Raw genomic sequence first — 20,423 nt, 5'->3', positions numbered from 1 at the left:
ACATCCCGTCGGAATCGAGCGCGTCGACGCGGGAGTCGGGAGTTCAGAACCGAGCGGCAGGGGAGGCGGGTGGCGCACGGGACCGGGATTGAGTGGGCCGCAGTTTTAGCCCTTAACCTGGGCCGTCATCGACAGGGCCTGGCCTGTACTTTTTGTGGGCCACATCCATCCACCCGCGACTGTATATAGGGAGGTGATGGACTCGGTACCTACACTGCCTCGATCTGAACTCCGTCTCCTCCGCCACGAATCCATCCACAGCCGCGGCCATCGTCTTACGGCGCCGGAATATCGCCACCGGGCCTGGCGTGTAGGATTAGTTCGCGGTCAGCGGCGAGGGAGGCAGCGACTGCCGGCGTGGAGAGGAGGAGCATCGGGGTCGCGCACCGGCGAGTGTCCCTCGTTCCCCACGCCGGCTGCAGATACGGGGACGAGTGCAGCGGCGACGGGCGGAAGCGGGACGCGGGGCGGAGCGGGTGGACACGCCGGCGGCTTCAGTTCATGGTAAGACCGATGCTTCAGTCCCACATGGCCAGTCCAGGACGTTTTTGACCTATTTTTAAGCGTTTCCCTTTACAATGGTATCAACAAGAAAGACATCGGTATTATAGGATGAACAGTCGAGCGCACAGATGGCACGCTCTGGGGGTGATCACCACGGGCGTGGCATGCTCTGGCGCGTTCCCACGTAAACAACCATGTCCAGAGTATAATCCCTAGTGGTTTTAGTGTGGATGTGTGCTGGAATGGGTCTAGTAAGGTTCAGTTGTGAGTTGAGCATCCATGTTAGGTTTCCATCAGTAAGTGTTTGCGATCTGCCATTTGAAATTGGCTTCGCAAAACATGCTCATTTTTGTTGTGGCGGTGTTTGGTAAGATGATGGATGTTTATGCAAAATATGAGGACATATGGATGCATCTATGTGGCACTTCCTGTACAACCAGAAATTGTGTACAGAGACTTGGTGATCTTTCTGTGGTGAAGTGGCTTGACCACTTGGGCTGATTTTCGCTGTAGGGTGATCTAATATGGTGATGCACATGCCTGTAAATTTTGGTGGCAAGTGGATGATCCTAAATGGTACTTCATGTACAATTTAATAGTATGCACAGAAACTTGGAGAGCCTGTTGTGCTCAAATGGTGAAGCTGATAAAGCCAAATTTTGGTGCGGTGGGATCCTATATGATGTAGATCATGCATGCAAAATTTGGGATGAAATGACTGAGGGAAAAGTGCACTTCATGTAGAACTAGGCTCTCTGGTCCATATCTTTGGAAATTCACCAGGGTTATATGGAGTGGTGTCATGTGCTATATTTTTGGTGGCATGGGTAATTTGTCATATTTGGGAATCATGTTTTTTTTTTGGATCAAGTGGGGGGATGAAAAATATACTTCCTTCACAACATGCCTAGGTGGATGCAACCTTTGGGAAAACTGTGGAGGAGCTATGGGTGTTGGATGTGGCTCAAATTTGGTGGTCATGTAAAATATGAGTGTATGGTGTGGTGTATACAAAATATGAGCTTCAAAGTATGAAGCTATAATGCACTTGCTTTGCGACCTGATAGATCTGGCAAAAGCTTAGGAGGGATACTTTGGTCAAAAATTGACTTGGGTGTGGGTGGTTTAAGATGGACATGGTGAATATATTTGTAGGAGAGGCTATGCAAATATTTTGGGGATTTTATGTACAAGGAATAAGGGTGTTGCAGTTCAACTGAGGACCTGGGGTTTCTGTTAGCAGAGGGGGCAGTTAGGGTTTTGGGAGGCAAAACCCTAATTCCAAGTAGCCAGGCAAGTCAATACTCTAAATTAAACACACTAGTGCAAATAAAAGCAAGAACACCAAATGAAAAAGACACAAGGCAAAACAAGAAAGGAATTTTTCAGAAGGGAAAATCCAGGGTGTTACACGCGTGGCCGGCGGCAGTGGCATCGAGTCCAGGCGATGATGGTGTCGATCTAGGAGGTCGCGGCTTCGATCCAAGAAAGGCTCCGACCTGGGAGCACCTCATTTTTGTGTGGAAAGGTGTATGTGGCTCCTGCAAAAAATAGGGTTTCGTTTTGGGTCAAGGCTGTTTTGGGGGATTTTTTGTCCAAAAAGACCACCTGTCCAATGAAATTGCCAGAAAAGACCCCCTTTAATTAAAATTGACAAAAAAGACCCCCGGGCCATGGCGGCAGGCGCGCCAACCGACACGTGGCACCTGCCGCCACGGTGCGAGGCGGCAGCCCCTGCCGTCACCGGGCCAGGCGGCAGGCTGCCCATAACTGAAATCAGCAATTGCGACGGAACGGAGCTGCCATGGTGGGCCCTGCCGCCTTAGTGGCTGGCGGCAATACTGTAGCTGCTAGGCCCCGCTGCCTCACGGGCTGGCGGCTACACTCAATTTTCAGTCTCGCTGTACGTTTTAAATTTAAAATATATTGTATTATAATCAGTACGTTTAAGCTAGCTAGCAACTGGCACGGCAGAACATGCGTGCATGCATGTAACAGCTGGTCTTGCACTGCATCTCACATGCATGAGATTGCACGAGGAGGAAGGCAGCAGTTTGTTTATGGGTGGAAACTAGAAAGTAGTAAAACCAAGGCAAAAAGGTGATATTGCACTGCATCTCACAGTGCTGCCGCCTGCTCTTGAGGCGGCAGGGCCCATCACGTCAGCCCCGTTCCGTTGCTACATCTGATTCCGGTTACGAACAGCCTGCCGCCTCGCATCGTGGCGGCAGGAGCGACGTGTCACCTGGTGCGCCTGCCGCCACGGTTAGGGGGTCTTTTTTGTCAAAAAATTTCAAAAGGGGTCTTTTCTGTTAATTCTGTTGGGCAGGTGGTCTCTTTCAACAAAAAATCGTTTTTGGGCTAGGCCGTATCCCAACCGTCTCACATACATATCCCGGCATTGTTTTCTTTTTTAAAATAAAAAATCAAGGGATACTAGGGATACGTGTATCCTGTCGTATCCCGTTGTGTCCCCGTATCCCGCCGTATCAGAACGACAGATCGGCAATTCCTATCGTGTTTGTGCTTGCTAGATAGCAGCTATAAGAAAGAGGTCAACTAGAGTGGCCCAGCCCAAGACAATCATGCTTAAATTCAGCTGCAGGCTTTTCTCGCATCCTCAGCTAGATGATGCAACTTTCTATAAAATTTTGTTTTGTACAAGTGATTACGAATGTTTCCCTGTGTTAAGAAGAAAAGGCCATGTATGCCAAGGTGAGGGAAAGCCAGCCATTAGTTTTCTAGTGTTTAGTGAACCGGAGTTTTTTCCTGACCTAGAATGGCCTTGCCACTTGTGAGGAATCAATTTGTACCGCTTATCAAGCAAACCTTGTCCTATGGTGAAAGAAAAAATAAATGTACCTTTGCCCAGACAAACCTACTATGATATGAATCCTCTTCTCGGGGATCATAATGTCAAGTTTGCTTTCTTACTCGAAAGCAGTTGCGTGGCACTCGAAAGTACTAAATAGATAGGCGCTTGGGCCAAGTACAAGTGAACGAAAAGAAGCAAACTAGAGTTGTTTTAGGAGGTATGGAGGGTGGAGACCGATCGAGAGAAGTGTCTTATCTTGGCTATTGGGATTTATTGGGTCATTCCTTCTTGTGACGTCTTTTCCCCCATCCATCTCCCAGGCTACGGATGGATCATGTCTTGCTGCTGGCGCTTAAGCTCAGCAGCTACTCAGATGGTACGGAATGAACACCTAACCCGAGGAGAATACGCGTCATCACACACCACTAGTTAACTGCTCCTCGAGCTAGTGGAAATGGAATTAATTTGGTAGGTAGACCAATCCCTTTTATACTCCTCGTGTTAATCGCTCATTCCATACTAGTTGAGTAGCTACTGAGCACAAGCGCTAGCAACAGGATAGGATCTATGCATAGCGTAGGAGATGGATGGGGGAAAAGGCGTCACAAGAAGGAATGATCCAATAAATCCGGATAGCCAAGAAAAGACACTTCTGTCAGTTGGCTTTCGCCCTCCATTCCAGCTAAAACAACGGTAGTCTGCTTCTTTTCGTTCAATTCTACTTGACCCAAGTGCCTATCTATTTGGCATTCTGAGTACCGTGCAACAGCTTTCGAGTAAGAAATCAACTTGACATTATGATCCCCGAGAAGAGAATTCGTACTATAGTAGGTTTGTTTTCCATTTCTAGGTCCTGGTCCGGGCAAAGGTACATTTATTTTTTCTTTCACCATAGGACAGGGTTTGCTTGATAAGCGGTAGGAGTGGATTCCTCAAAGTGGCAAGGCCATTCTAGGCCGGGAAAGAGCTAATGGCTGACTTTCTTTCACCGGCATACATGGTTTTTTATTCTCAACACGGGGCAGCATTCGTAATTGCTTGTACCGGAAAAAAATCTATAGAAAGTTGCATTGTATGGCTGAGGATAAGAGAAAGCCCTGGCGCTGAATTTAATTATGGTTGTCTTGGGCTGAGCCACTCTAGTTGACCTCTTCTTATAGCTGCTATACCAGAATGCAAAGTTTGGAACAAAACAACCAATCATTTCATTACCATTGTGGAAAGGCAGTCTATAAGAAGCGAGTCCTGACCAAGGATATACTGCTCTTGCCTTGGCCTTTTCCTTGCACTGACTCAGGATGGAGCGACACATGTGAAACTTCGCTCAGCAGCTGCTTCAACTATTACTTGCGCTGGCTGGAGTTGTTCCCGAGGTCTCGATTCCACTTCTTTGGTGAAAAGGCACTTCCAAATCAAACAAGAAAGGTCTGATAACCTACCGTTTAGTTCCTTCAAAAAACTATGAGCTGTTTTCTCTTAGTGCTATTGCAATCCATGAGACTCGAGTCTTCTTGAATCTTCTGTGCCTGAAGTGGTTAGTTAGTTGTTATTATCTATAGATTAGCAGAAAACATGTGCAGGGGTTGGGTGATAATTACTTCTGTTGTTCCTTGTCTCTGCGGTCTGGGTATAGGGATTGGCTTGGCCAATCAATCAGATAAACGTCTAATTTCTTTGTTCTTTGATATGCATTGATACAATTTGTATTGGTGGACTCGTCTCGTCTCATCAACCTCCTCCGTTGAAATGTGAATCATCTTAGTAAAGATAGAACAATTGGAGAAGTGACGATCACCTTGGTGAACTCTTCGCTTATAAGACTTACCCACCCATAGAGTAGAATCCCTACGCTATGCAGCTAGAAAGATTGGTTGACCCCATTCTTCATATGCAGGCCCGGAAAGGAGCAAGATATCTCCTTTTTCAGAAAGATATGAACAAATGGGTGCCAACTCATCTGATGTTTTACTTTCTAGTCCCATTATTTTGAAAGAAACCGGCGTTGTAAATGGAAACCCCTGAACCACTTCTTACTTTTGGATTTGGTGGGAGCCTGCCAAGTGGGAGACCCAGAAAGAAGCCATCCCGGTGTGTATCATCAGTGGGTGTTAAGCTTGTCTGTGTAGATATTTATTGTATAAAAAGTGTTGCATGTTTGAATCACTCTTGATTGTAGCATTTAAGAACCCTGTCTCTCGATCTCATCCTTATGCAAGGGAGACTATCTCTAGGACTTTGTTTGTGGTCGACAAGCTATGTGTCTATCTTAGGCCAGAGCTGTCAGGATACTACACCGGCTTTCTCTCATATGTAAGACAATGTTGTACCAAAGTCAAAAACTGATGTTATTTATGAAGTCTTTCGAACATAGTTAGTCCCATCCTTTTCATCCCGCCACTAGACTAGTTTGGTCTCTTCAAGGAGAGAAATCCTTTCTCGAGGAGTCCAAGTACTGGATATATTGGTGGAGTAGATAGTAGGTAAAAAGTAACCACTACATGGTAGACAGCTTCCCTTCTTTACTTTTCTTAATAAGCCCTTGACCGAGTAGTTCATCCAAAAGAATTTGATCCATCAGATCAATGCTTGATCTGCTACGGTTCAAGACCTAGGAATGGAAACAGCTGGAAGATACGCTTACTTCTTTCTCTTAGTCAGCTTTATCTCATATTGCCTACGAAGCCGTGGATCCAATCACTGCTATATTAATTCTACTTGGCTGCCGCCCATAGGAGCCTAAGGGAAGACGTACAGAGGAATGGTCTTGGGCATTTGTGACCAGCACCCCATTTATCACCACACTCTTTTTTGGGCGCTGCTTCTTTGTCTGTATCTTCAATACACTAAGAAAATATTGCAGAGATAAAAAATAAACTAAGAAAATTCCTCCTGATCCTTTATTTTTTAGTCTAATATAACTATTATTTTCCCAAAAATGTTTGTCCAGCCAAAAAATGCTGACTAATTTAAGTAATTTGCAAACTACTGACAAATACACAAAACCAATATGGGGGCCTCCCACCTGTGCACCTGCCACTTTTTCTCCCCTGCCTTGTATGAATTTTGCACGTCATCGATCAATGCTGAAAATGCAGCCTATCAGAATTTCAGGGCTTTCAGTCGTTATAACAGTACAAGCAGTCGATCAATGCTGATCTGCTTGCTTTATACATATGTGAAAGTAAGCACCAATAGTCAAGCATGTTAACACCTATCCTTTGTCATATGCCTGTAACTTATCTTCAGTACGTCTTTTCTGAAGAAAAGGAAAAACATTTTCCTAAAATGGTATGTACTTGTTTTTGTTTTCTCCAAATCACAATTTGGCTTTAAGAAAAGCAGGCCTTTGTTATTGTACCATAAAGTTAAGAAAAGGGGAGGAAAGAACGCACAAAATATTGAGATTGTGATGACCTTCTAAAAACAGTATAGTTCATCAGTTATCCGAACTTGTCATATAAGGACTTTTTTTCCAGTGAGAAATATGTTTGCCCTTAGTTGCCCAGTAGCTTGTCTCGGTAGCAGTGTAGCTTTATCTGCAATTATATGCTTGTGGGCTGTAGTAACCATCATGCCCCACAAATTTTCAATATGCAATGCTATTTATCGTTCATTTTTTTGGAGTAACTATATCATTTGTATGACGCCCTTAATGAAGTTGGTTACTCTGATGTGATCCCCGCGTGCTAGGCTTGTGTGAAGTACCACCTTTCATCCCTTTTACAGACAACTCCGTTCTTATTTGTCTTTTGACTTCAATCATGACCCTTGCGGCACTGATGGTGTCTCAACGCTCCTGAAAGTCAATAAAGAGATCAAATTCAATTTTGAAACAGACTGGTGTTGATGAATTGTGCAGTATGTTTATTATTTAGGCAAAAATTAAAATGAAAATAACATTTGGTCTAACCAGATGTGTAGCTGTGGTATCCCATTCATAGCTCAAGAGAAGGTGCAGATGAAAATCAAATTCCATTTCCAAAGCGTTCATGAATTGTGCAATACATTTTCTTATATATTTAAGGTGCAACACTCCTAGTACTCCCTCCGTTCCACAATGTAGCGCATATAGATTTTTCTAGAAGTCAAACTTTATAAACTTTGACCAAGTTTGTAGAGAAAATCATATACATCTAGAATACCAAATACGTGTGCTTAGATACATCACAACACATACTTTCATATTATATACATTTGGTATTGTAGATATAAATAGTTTTCTCTATAAACTTGGTCAAAGTTTATAAAGTTTGACTTTGTAGAAAATCTATATGCGCTACATTATGGAACGGAGGGAGTAGTATTTTAGTCTCTACCACAATTTGCAACTATAATATCCATTCGTTTTGGTTAGTTGCATTTTTAGAATAGTTATTTGTATTTGGCTTGGAATTTGAACCTAAAATTACAACGCCCTTGTGTTTTTGGGTTTTGTATTAGAATAGGGACAGTCCTTCAGTCCATCTGTTATAGCTTCCATTGGCTCTCTGTTAATATCTCAGGAATTGTTTCTTACGATGCCCTTCCATGATTTGATTGATTCATCTCCTAATAAAACATTGATCTATGCTAATAGTTCGGGAACTATATTGTGAATGGCAGTGCCATTTATCTTTGTAACAGTGTATGTTTTTTTTTCAGATCCACATTCAGCCAGTCATTCATTGGCAGGTAGAAGTCCTGCGAAGCACATACATTGTTTTTCCCCATCTAATTTACGTAAAGAGCTTGATGGAGCTATCCATGTGCCTCCAGGTGCCTAGTCTTGCATACTTTGGTTAGCTTCTCTGAACGGTCTCGTGAATAAAAACCTCTGCCGCACCAACACCTGATAGATTGCATCGGTTTCTGCTCAAGTGCATAATGCAATCTTCCGTCTTTGATAAAACACTGCCAGGTCCCACGCACGCTAAATCTAATGAACGTTTTAGGTCTATTTCAGGATATGGAACATAAGGAAACCCCCCTTTAAGGGAGCAGGTGAGGATTCCCGAGGAAGAGCAGCTTGCTTCAAACAATATTGGCACAATGGGTCTCATTCTAGATTCAAGTTTTCGTAACTACAGTCACTGTCAATGCTCTTTTAGTTGTACATGTCTTCTCTCTATCTTTGATAATTTAGCAAGCTTAATGTCAGTTTTGTGAGTTTAATTTTGTGGTACTTTTTTGATTTTTATCAGCTCATGTAGCCCTAACATTTGTATCTGACATGCAGATTAGTTTGGGCGCATTTGTGCTTGTGTTCAAGCCATGCGATGAACTCATTGTTCACAACAAGGTTCCACTCTAATTTGAAAGCCAATCTCATTTATCTGCATTCAGCTTACTTTGATGCTACATTCTGCAGGACTTTGATGTTTCTGCTCTGAAGAAGTTCACTGAAGCTGGCAACACCCTGAACTCTGGCAACCGTTCTTGCCTCTTCAAATTCTTGTAGAGCAATGCTTCACACAGTAGCCACTGATGCAGCTTGCTTTCTATGGAGCTTGATTATTACATACTTCTATATGTATCGTTTTGAAGATCAATATCAGCTAGCTACGTTCCATGCCATGTGACAAATTCAGCTCATTACGTACTTCTATTTGTTCATTTTTCTTGTTGCCATTATGCCCACTCATCTTTTTCCAGTTCTATATAGCTGTTGTGGAACACACACCTAATCAGAGAGGAGTCGAAGGTGAGAGAAGGGGAAGACACTGGAATTTCTGGTCGGGGCAACCTCATCCATTCATCCTCAGTACAGATATTTACAGAGCTTCACTTTTACACATAAGACCTCTAGCTTTCCTATTATACAACAAGAGTACTGACACTCCCCCTCAAGATGGGGCGAAGATGTCAATAAGCCCCATCTTGTTACAAATCCTCGTAAATGATACAACACCTATCCCTTTTGTTAATACATCTGCAAGCTGATCTACTGACCTAACATAACTAATTTGGAATAACCTTTCATCTAATTTCTCCCGGATAAAGTGCCTATCTATCTCAATATGTTTAGTTCTATCATGATAAACAGGGTTGTTCACTATGTTAATTGTGGCCTGATTATCACAATATACCTGAATAGGGTGCACCACTGCACAACTGCAACTCCGTTAGCAATGTTTTTAGCCACATCAGTTCACACAACCCTGAAGCCATTGACCTAAACTCCGCTTCCGCTGTCAAGCGAGCTACCACACTCTGCTTCTTACTTCTCCAACTAACCAAATTTCCTCCGACAAACATGCAATAGCCTGAAGTTGAACGCCTATCATCTAAGCATCCAGCCCAGTCCGCATCTGTGTACCCCTCGATTCTCAGATGTCCATGATTAGTGAACAGGATTCCCTTCCCAGGACAACTCTTTAAGTATCTTAGAATTCTATTCGCAGCATCTAAGTGGCTAGTTCTAGGGTCATGCATGTATCTGCTTACAATACTAACAGCATATGCTATATCTGGTCTCGTATGTGACAGATAGATTAACCGCCCAACTAGCCTTTGGTATTGGTACCTATCAACGGGATCACCACCATCTGCAGAGATCCGATGATTCTGTTCTATTGGTGTGACTGCAGGTTTGCATCCTAACATCCCTGTCTCCTCAAGTAAATCAAGCACATATTTTCTTTGTGAGAGATAAATACCTTTTGGGCTATATGCAACTTAGATTCCCAAGAAGTAGTGGAGATATCCCATATCCTTGACTTCAAACGACTTTGCTAACATCTTCTTCAACTGAGATATCTCTACCTCATTGTTACCTGTAATCACAATGTCATCTACATAAACAAGAAGTATAGTAATGTAATCGCACTGGCATTTAAAGAATAGGGTATGATCTGCATTGCTTTGCCGATAACCCATGGAACAGATTTCCTTTCGAAACCTTCCAAACCATGCCCTAGGAGACTGTTTTAGTCCATACAGAGACTTTGTTAACCGACACACTTTACCCTCTGTTTCCCGGCTTCTAAACCCAGGAGGAATTTCCATATAAACCTCCTCTTGCAGATCTCCATGGAGAAAAGCATTTTTAACATCCACCTGGAACAATTTCCACTTCTGATTTGCAGCTATCGAGATTAAAGTCCTGACAGTACTCAATTTCGCCACTGGAAGAAATGTTTCATCATAATCCACTCCGTAAGTTTGACTATACCCTTTTGCAACTAGCCTAGCCTTATATCTTTCTACCTTACCATCTGGAGTTTGTTTAACTGTAAATACCCATTTACAACCCACAACTTTCTTATCTACAGGGAGAGAAGTAAGTACCCATGTTTGGTTCTTATCAAGTGTTGCCATTTCCTCTAACATTGCCGCCCTCCATTCTGGGTATTGCTTCGCTTCCTGCAGTCACGTGGTATAGGTAAAGTTGAATGCAAGGAAGCTATAAATGACTTATACAAAGGCCCAATAGAATTGTATGTAACATAATTAGAGACATCATATGGGGCTAATTTAGAGGGCAATTTTCCAGCAATAGTGCGAGGCTGCTTTCTAAGGGCAATGGGAACATTTAAGTCATCATAAGCAAGAGGAGGTATACCATCGCTTGTGGAGACCAGTAGTGGAGTATGAGATGAAGCTGATGGTTGTGAACTGGAATCATGCCCGTCGGATTGAACTTGAGCTTTCGAATCATCCTTCGCTGGACTAATTTCCTCCCCCTGCACATGTTCTTCCTCAGTTTGATGTCTCCGCGTATACACCCACAGATTTTGTTCTTCATTCGGTCTTGCCCACCGCATAACTTCAGTTGATGTATTTTGTCTCTCCCCTTGCATAGTTCGCCCTGGTTCTCCTTCTATAAGATCCACATCTATATTATCATTTCTGTCTTCCAATGGTATTACTCCAACCACCATTTCTCTTGATGGTGTAGAATTGTTCTCTTCTCCTTCTTTTTCTCCCCCTGTCCCGTTGTCCAGATCTGAAACATCACTAGAAAACAGATCAGGAAAGACATCGGTTAAATCATCAGGTTCCCCATAAAATGGTACTTGTTCCTTGAAGATTACATCCATGCTCACAAACATTCGTTTTTCTGATGGACACCAACACTTATAGCCTTTCTGCTTCCCAGAATACCCCACAAACACACACTTCACAGCCCTTGGATCTAACTTTCCAATAGATGGCCTGTAATCTTTCACAAAACACACACACCCGAACACCTTTGGTGGAAGCACATATGTAGTCCTACCTGTCAGACACTCTATTGGAGTTTTGTAACCAAGAACTCTAGATGGCATTCTGTTCATCAAGTATGCAGCAGTCATTACTGCCTCACTCCACAGAAATTTTGAAACATTCATGGCCATCATGATACACCGTGTAATCTCTAAGAGATGCCTATTTTTTCTCTCAGCCAAGCCATTCTGTTCAGAGGTACCAGGACAAGTAGTTTGATGAATAATTCCAAAGCTTGATAAATATTCATCAAACTCCTTATTCACATATTCCATGCCATTATCAGTACGGAGTACTTTCACGCATGCATTATATTGGGTCATGATTAAATTATGAAAATCCCTAAAACATTCAAATACATCACTCTTGTTTTTCAACACATAGACCCAAGTAGTCCTAGTGCAGCAGTCAATGAATGTGACAAAAGAGCGATATCCGTTAAGAGATAATACTCCGCTAGGACCCCATACATCCGAGTGGATGGTCTGAAGCGGTCTATTATCAGAAGATACATAAGTACTCCTAGTCTGTTTCCCATAGTGGCACGCATCACATACTAGATTCTCTTTGCTAATTTTATTATACAGGTTTGGATAAAGCTGACCCAAAATGACAAAAGACATATGTCCTAGCCTGCGATGATGAAGAAGAAATTCCTCCAGTGGAGAGTGAGACAACACATCAGCAACAGTAGGTGACATGTTATCATCTAAGTAGTACATGCCATCACGCATGCTCCCTGTGTTGGAAATATGCCCTAGAGGCAATAATAAATTGGTTATTATTATATTTCCTTGTTCATGATAATCGTTTATTATCCATGCTAGAATTGTATTGATAGGAAACTCAGATACATGTGTGGATACATAGACAACACCATGTCCCTAGTAAGCCTCTAGTTGACTAGCTCGTTGATCAATAGATGGTTACGGTTTCCTGACCATGGACATTGGATGTCGTTGATAACGGGATCACATCATTAGAAGAATGATGTGATGGACAAGACCCAATCCTAAGCCTAGCACAAGATCGTGTAGTTCGTTTGCTAAAGCTTTTCTAATGTCAAGTATCATTTCCTTAGACCATGAGATTGTGCAACTCCCGGATACCGTGGGAGTGCTTTGGGTGTACCAAACGTCACAACGTAACTGGGTGGCTATAAAGGTTCACTACAGGTATCTCCGAAAGTGTCTGTTGGGTTGGCACGAATCGAGACTAGGATTTGTCACTCCGTGTAACGGAGAGGTATCTCTGGGCCCACTCGGTAGGACATCATCATAATGTGCACAATGTGACCAAGGAGTTGATCACGGGATGATGTGTTACGGAACGAGTAAAGAGACTTGCCGGTAACGAGATTGAACAAGGTATCGGGATACCGACGATCGAATCTCGGGCTAGTACAATACCGCTGGACAAAGGGAATTGAATACGGGATTGATTGAATCCTCGACATCATGGTTCATCCGATGAGATCATTGTGGAACATGTGGGAGCCAACATGGGTATCCAGATCCCGCTGTTGGTTATTGGCCGAGAGTTGTCTCGGTCATGTCTGCATGGTTCCTGAACCCGTAGGGTCTACACACTTAAGGTTCGATGACGCTAGGGTTGTTAGGAAGACTTGTATGTGATTACCGAATGTTGTTCGGAGTCCCGGATGAGATCCCGGACGTCACGAGGAGTTCCGGAATGGTCCGGAGGTAAAGATTTATATATGGAAAGTTGTTGTTCGGGTTCCGGGAAAAGTTCGGTTTTTTCGGTATTGTATCGGGAAGCTTCCGGAAGGTTCCGGAGGATTCCGGAGGGGTCCGGAGGTCCGGAAAATGCTCCACCACGTCCAATACAGCAGCATGGGCTATAGGGGGGCGCCCTAACCTTAATGGGCCAAGGGCACCAGCCCCCCCAAGGCCCATGCGCATGGGAGAGGGGAAACCCTAAGGGGGAGGGCCTCCACTTGACTTGGGAGGCACTCCTCCCCCCCCTTGGCCGCCGCCCCCAACCCTAGATGGGATCTAGGGGGGCCGGCCCCCTCTCTCCCCAACTATAAATAGTGGAGGGGTGGGAGGGCGGCCACACCCTTGAACCTGGCGCAGCCCCTCCCCTCCAATACCTCTCCTCCTCCGCGTGAGCTTGGCGAAGCCCTGCTGGAGAACTGCCACTCCATCACCACCACGCCGTCGTGCTGCTGTTGGACTCTCTTCCTCAACCTCTCCCTCCTCCTTGCTGGATCAAGGTGTGGGAGATGTCTCCGTTCCGTACGTGTGTTGAACGCGGAGGTGCCGTCCGTTCGGTGCTAGGATCATCGATGATTTGGATCACGACGAGTACGACTCCATCAACCCCGTTCACTTGAACGCTTCCGCTTAGCGATCTACAAGGGTATGTAGATGCACTCTCCTTCCCCTCGTTGCTAGATTACTCCATAGATAGATCTTGGTGATGCGTAGAAAATTTTAAATTTCTGCTACGATCCCCAACAGTGGCATCATGAGCTAGGTCTATGTGTAGTTTCTATGCACGAGTAGAACACAAGTTGTTGTGGGCGTCGATTTTGTCAATTTACTTGCCGTTAGTAGTCTTATCTTGATTCGACGGCATTGTGGGATGAAGCGGCCCGGACCGACCTTACACGTACTCTTACGTGAGACTGGTTCCACCGACTGACATGCACTAGTTGCATAAGGTGGCTAGCGGGTGTCTGTCTCTCCCACTTTAGTCGGATCGAATTTGATGAAAAGGGTCCTTATGAAGGGTAAATAGAAATTGGCATATCACGTTGTGGTTTTCGCGTAGGTAAGAAACGTTCTTGCTAGAAACCTATAGCAGCCACGTAAAAACTTGCAATTCCGTCTAACTTGTTTTTGCAGCATATGCCTTGTGATGTGATATGGCCAAAAGGATGTGATGAATGATATATGTGATGTATGAGATTGATCATGTTCTTGTAATAGGAATCACGACTTGCATGTCGATGAGTATGACAACCGGCAGGAGCCATAGGAGTTGTCTTAATTTATTTATGACATGCGTGTCAACATAAACGTCATGTAATTACTTTACTTTATTGCTAAAGTGTTAGCCATAGTAGTAGAAGTAATAGATGACGAGACAACTTCAAGAAGACACGATGATGGAGAGCATGATGATGGAGATCATGGTGTCATGCCGGTGACAACGATGATCATGGAGCCCCGAAGATGGAGATCAAAAGGAGCAAAATGATATTGGCCATATCATGTCACTATTTGATTGCATGTGATGTTTATCATGTTTTACATCTTATTTGCTTAGAACGACGGTAGCTTAAATAAGATGATCCCTCACTAAAATTTCAAGAAAAGTGTTCCCCCTAACTGTGCACCGTTGCGAAGGTTCGTTATTTCGAAGCACCACGTGATGATCGGGTGTGATAGATTCTAACGTTCGAATACAACGGGTGTTGACGAGCCTAGCATGTACAACATGGCCTCGGGACACATGCGAAACACTTAGGTTGACTTGACGAGCCTAGCATGTACAGACATGGCCTCGGAACACGGAAGACCGAAAGGTTCGAACATGAGTCGTATAGAAGATACGATCAACATGAGATGTTCACCGTTGATGACTAGTCCGTCTCACGTGATGATCGGACACGGCCTAGTCGATTCAGATCATGTTTCACTTAGATGACTAGAGGGATGTCTATCTGAGTGGGAGTTCATTAAATAATTTGATTAGATGAACTCAATTATCATGAACATAGTCTAAATTGTCTTTGCAAATATGTTGTAGATAAATAGCTCACGTTGTAGCTCCCTGTTTCAATACGTTCCTAGAGAAAGATTAAGTTGAAAGATATTGTAAGCAATGATGCGGACTAGGTCCGTAGTCCGAGGAGTGTCCTCACTGCTACACAGAAGGCTTACGTCTTTGATGCACCGCTCGATGTGCAAACCCCTACAACGTCGTCTGTGGATGTTGTGAACACCTGACAGACACATCCTGATGACTACTTGATAGTTTAGTGCACCATACTTTACGGCTTAGAATCGGGATTCCAATGACGTTTTGAATGCCATAGAACATATGAGATGTTCCAAGAGCTGAAATTGGGATTTCAGGCTCATGCCCGTGTTGAGAGGTGTGAGACCTCTGACAAGTTCTTTTGCCAACAAGATGGAGGAGAATAGCTCAGCTAGTGAGCATGTGCTCAGAATGTCTGGGTGCTACAATCACTTAAATCAAGTGGGAGTTAAACTTCCAGATAAGATAGTGATTGATAGAGTTCTCTAGCCACTATCACTAAGCTACTAGATCTTCGTGATGAACTATGACATGCAAGGGATGGAGTTGATCCCGGAGCTGTTCGCGGTGCTTAAGACCGCAAAAGGTAGAAATCAAGAAGGAGCATCAAGTGTTGATGGTTTAACAAGACCACTGGTTTCAAGAAGGGCAAGGGCTAGAAGGGAAACTTCATGGATGGCAAACCAGTTGCCGCTCCAGTGAAGGAACCCAAGGTTGAACCCAAACCCGAGACTAAGTGCTTCTATTGTAAGGGGAACGGTCACTGGTAGCGGAATTACCCCAAATGCATGGTAGATAAGAAGGCTGGCAACTTCAAAAGTATATACGTGTTATTAATGTGTACCTCACTAGTACTCCTGGTAGCACCTGGGTATTGGATACCGGTTCAGTTGCTATTATTGGTGACTTGAAGCAAAAGCTACGGACTAAACGGAGACTGGCTAAGGGCGAGGTGACGATGTGTGTTGGAAGTGTTTCCAAAGTTGATGAGATCACATCGCACGCTCCATCTGCCTTCGGGATTAGTATTGAACCTAGATAAATGTTATCAGGTGTCTACGTTGAGCATGAATATGATTAGATCATGTTCATTGCAATACGGTTATTCATTTAAGTTAGAGAATAATGGTTATTCTGTTTACATGAATAATACCTTTCATGGTCATGCACCCTATGTGAATGGTTCATTGAATCTCGGTCGTGGTAATACACATGTTCACGCCAAAAGATGTAGAGTTAATAATGATAGTACCACTTTCTTGTGGCACTGCCGCTTAGGTCATATTGGCGTAAGATGCATGAAGAAACTCCATATCGATGGATGTTTGGAGTCACTTGATTTTGAATCGCTTGACACATGCGAGCCATGCCTCATGGGCAGGATGACTAAGACCCCGTTTTCAGGTACAATGAAACGGGCAAGTGACTTGTTGGAAATCATACATGTTGATGTGTGCGATCCAATGAGAATTGAAGCGTGCAATGGATATCGCTATTTTCTCATCTTCACTGACGATTTGAGTAGATATAGGTATATTTACTTAATGGAGCACAAGTCTGAAACGTTTGAAAAGTTCAAGCGATTTCATAGTGAAGTTAAGAATCATCATAACAAGAAGATCAAATTCCTACGATCTGATCAATGAGAATTTCTGAGTTATGAGTTTGGCAAACACTTAAGACATTGTGGAATTGTTTCACAGTTGAAGCCACCTGGAACACCACAGGGTAATGGTGTGTCCGGACGTCGTAATCGAACCCTATGAGATATGGTGCGATCTATGATGTCTCTTACCGTTCTACCGTTTCATTTTGAGGATATGCATTAGAGACAGCTGCATTCACTTTAGATAGGACACCATATAAGTCTGTTGAGACGACGCCGTATGAACATTGGTTTGGCAAGAAACCAAAGTTGTCGTTTCTTAATGTTTGGGGCTGCGATGCTTAAGGCTTCAGCTGGAGAAGCTCGAACCCAAAGCGGACAAACACATCTTCATAGGATACCCAAAGGTGACAATTGGGTATACCTTCTATCTCAGATCCGAGGGCAAATTGTTTGTTGCTAAGAACGGGTCCTTTCTCGAGAAGGAGTTTCTCTCGAAAGAATTGAGTGGGAGGAAGATAGAACTTGATGAGGTTGTTGAACCTTTAATTTCAACCAGAAAGTGATGCAACACATAAAGATGTTTTCTGTGGCGCCTACATCTGTTGAATAGGAAGTTAATGATAGTGATCATGAAGCTTCGGATCAAGTTGCTATCGAACCTCGTAGGTCGACAAGGATATGTACTACTCCTGAGTGGTACGGTAATCCTGTCTTAGATATCATGTTGTTAGACAACAATGAACCTACGAGCTATGGAGAAGCGATGGTGGGCCCGTATTCTGACAAATGGTTAGAAGCCATGAAATCCGAGATAGAATCCATGTATCAGAACAAAGTATGGACTTTGGTGGACTTGCCCGTTGATCGGCAAGCCATTGAGATAAATGGATCTTTAAGAAGAAGACGGACATGGGCGGTAATGTTACCGTCTATGAAGCTCGACTTGTGGGAAAGAGTCTTTTCACAAGTTCAAGGAGTTGACTACGATGAGAATTTCTCACCCGTAGCGATGCTTAAGTCCGTCGGAATCATGTTAGCATTAGCTGTATTTTTCGATTATGAAATCTGACAGATGGATGTCAAAACAAGTTTTCTTACCAGTTTTCGTAAGAAAAGTTGTATGTGATACAATAAAAGGTTTTGTCGATCCTAAGGATGCTAAAAGGTATGCTAGCTCCAGCAATCCTTCTATGGACTAGAGCAAGCATCTCGGAGTCAGAATACATGCTTTGATAGAGTGATCAAAGCTTTTAGGTTTATACAATGTTTGCTAGAAACTTGTATTTACAAGAAAGTGAGTGGGAGCACTACAACATTTCTGATAAGTATATGTGGATGACATATTGTTGATCCGAAATAATGTAGAATTTCTGGAAAGCATAAACGGTTGTTTGAAGAGTGTTTTTCAAAGGAAGACCTGGATAAAGCTGCTTACATATTGGGCATCAAGATCTATAGAGATAGATCAAGACGCCTGATGATACTTTCAAAGAACGCACACCTTGACATGTTTTTGAAGGAGTTCAAAATAGATCAGTCAAAGAAGGGGTTCTTACCTGAGTTGTAAGGTGTGAAGTTGAGTAAGACTCGAAGATTGACCACGGCAGAAGAAAGAGGAAGGACGAAGGTCGTCCCCTATGCTTTTGTCATAGGCTCTATACGGTATGCCATGCTGAGTACCGCACCTGATGTGTGCCTTGCCACATGTCTGGCAAGAGGGTACAAAGGTGATCTAGGAGTGGATCACCAGATAGCGGTCAAAATTATCCTTAGAGGAATAAGGAAATGTTTCTCGGTTATGGAGGTGATAAAGAGTTCGACGTAAAGAGTTACGTCGATGCAAGCTTAACACCTATCCGGATAGCTCTGAGTAGAGATACCGGATACGTATAATGGAGCAACAATTTGGAATAGCTCCAAGTGGAACGTGGTAGCAGCATCTACGATATGACATAAAGTTTTGCGAAATACATAGGGATCTGAATATGGCAAGACCCGTTGACTACAACCTCTCTCACAAGCATAACATGATCAAACCCAGAACTCTTTGAGTGTTTATCACATAGTGATGTGAACTAGATCATTGAGTCTAGTAGACTCTTGGATGTTGGTCACATGGCGATGTGACCTGTGAGTGTTAATCACATGGCGATGTGAACTAGATTATTGACTCTAGTGCAAGTGGGAGACTGTTGGAAATATGCCCTAGAGGCAATAATAAATTGGTTATTATTATATTTCATTGTTCATGATAATCGTTTATTATCCATGCTAGAATTGTATTGATAGGAAACTCAGATACATGTGTGGATACATAGACAACACCATGTCCCTAGTAAGCCTCTAGTTGACTAGCTCGTTGATCAATAGATGGTTACGGTTTCCTGACCATGGACATTGGATGTCGTTGATAACGGGATCACATCATTAGGAGAATGATGTGATGGACAAGACCCAATCCTAAGCCTAGCACAAGATCGTGTAGTTCGTTTGCTAAAGCTTTTCTAATGTCAAGTATCATTTCCTTAGACCATGAGATTGTGCAACTCCCGGATACCGTAGGAGTGCTTTGGGTGTACCAAATGTCACAACGTAACTGGGTGGCTATAAAGGTTCATTACAGGTATCTCCAAAAGTGTATGTTGGGTTGGCACGAATCGAGACTGGGATTTGTCACTCCGTGTAACGGAGAGGTATCTCTGGGCCCACTCGATAGGACATCATCATAATGTGCACAATGTGACCAAGGACTTGATCACGTGATGATGTGTTACGGAACGAGTAAAGAGACTTGCCGGTAACGAGATTGAACAAGGTATCGGGATACCGACGATCGAATCTCGGGCAAGTACAATACCGATGGACAAAGGGAATTGAATACGGGATTGATTGAATCCTCGACATTGTGGTTCATCCGATGAGATCATCGTGGAACATGTGGGAGCCAACATGGGTATCCAGATCCCGATGTTGGTTGTTGGCCGGAGAGTTGTCTCGGTCATGTCTGCATGGTTCCCGAACCCGTAGGGTCTACACACTTAAGGTTCGATGACGCTAGGGTTGTTAGGAAGACTTGTATGTGATTACCGAATGTTGTTCGGAGTCCCGGATGAGATCCCGGACGTCACGAGGAGTTCCGGAATGGTCCAGAGTTAAAGATTTATATATGGAAAGTTGTTGTTCGGATTCCGGGAAAAGTTCGGTTTTTTCTGGTATTGTACCGGGAAGCTTCCGGAAGGTTCCGGAGGGGTCCGTAGGTCCGGAAAATGTTCCACCACGTCCAATACAGCAGCATGGGCTGTAGGGGGGCGCCCTAACCTTAATGGGCCAAGGGCACCAACCCTCCCAAGGCACATGCGCATGGGAGAGGGGAAACCCTAAGGGGGAGGGCCTCCACTTGACTTGGGAGGCACTCCTCCCCCCCCCCTTGGCCGCCGCCCCCAACCTTAGATGGGATCTAGGGGGGCCGGCCCCCTCTCTCCCCAACTATAAATAGTGGAGGGGTGGGAGGGCGGCCACACC

The 20,423-nt window shown here is 43.8% G+C and overlaps 1 long non-coding RNA gene across 1 annotated transcript; it reads left to right on the top strand.

The window, feature by feature from the left end:
• The first annotated feature begins 230 nt into the window (after positions 1-230).
• On the top strand, positions 231-8,862 carry LOC123059101 (uncharacterized). The gene is made up of 3 exons (XR_006427367.1): positions 231-504; positions 7,961-8,597; positions 8,667-8,862. It is a non-coding gene; the product is annotated as an uncharacterized lncRNA (long non-coding RNA).
• The last annotated feature ends 11,561 nt before the right edge of the window (positions 8,863-20,423 follow it).

Source organism: Triticum aestivum, chromosome 3A (genome assembly GCF_018294505.1).
Source record: "Triticum aestivum cultivar Chinese Spring chromosome 3A, IWGSC CS RefSeq v2.1, whole genome shotgun sequence".
NCBI classification, from domain to species: Eukaryota; Viridiplantae; Streptophyta; class Magnoliopsida; order Poales; family Poaceae; genus Triticum; species Triticum aestivum.
This window is presented reverse-complemented; position numbering and strand designations above follow the sequence as displayed.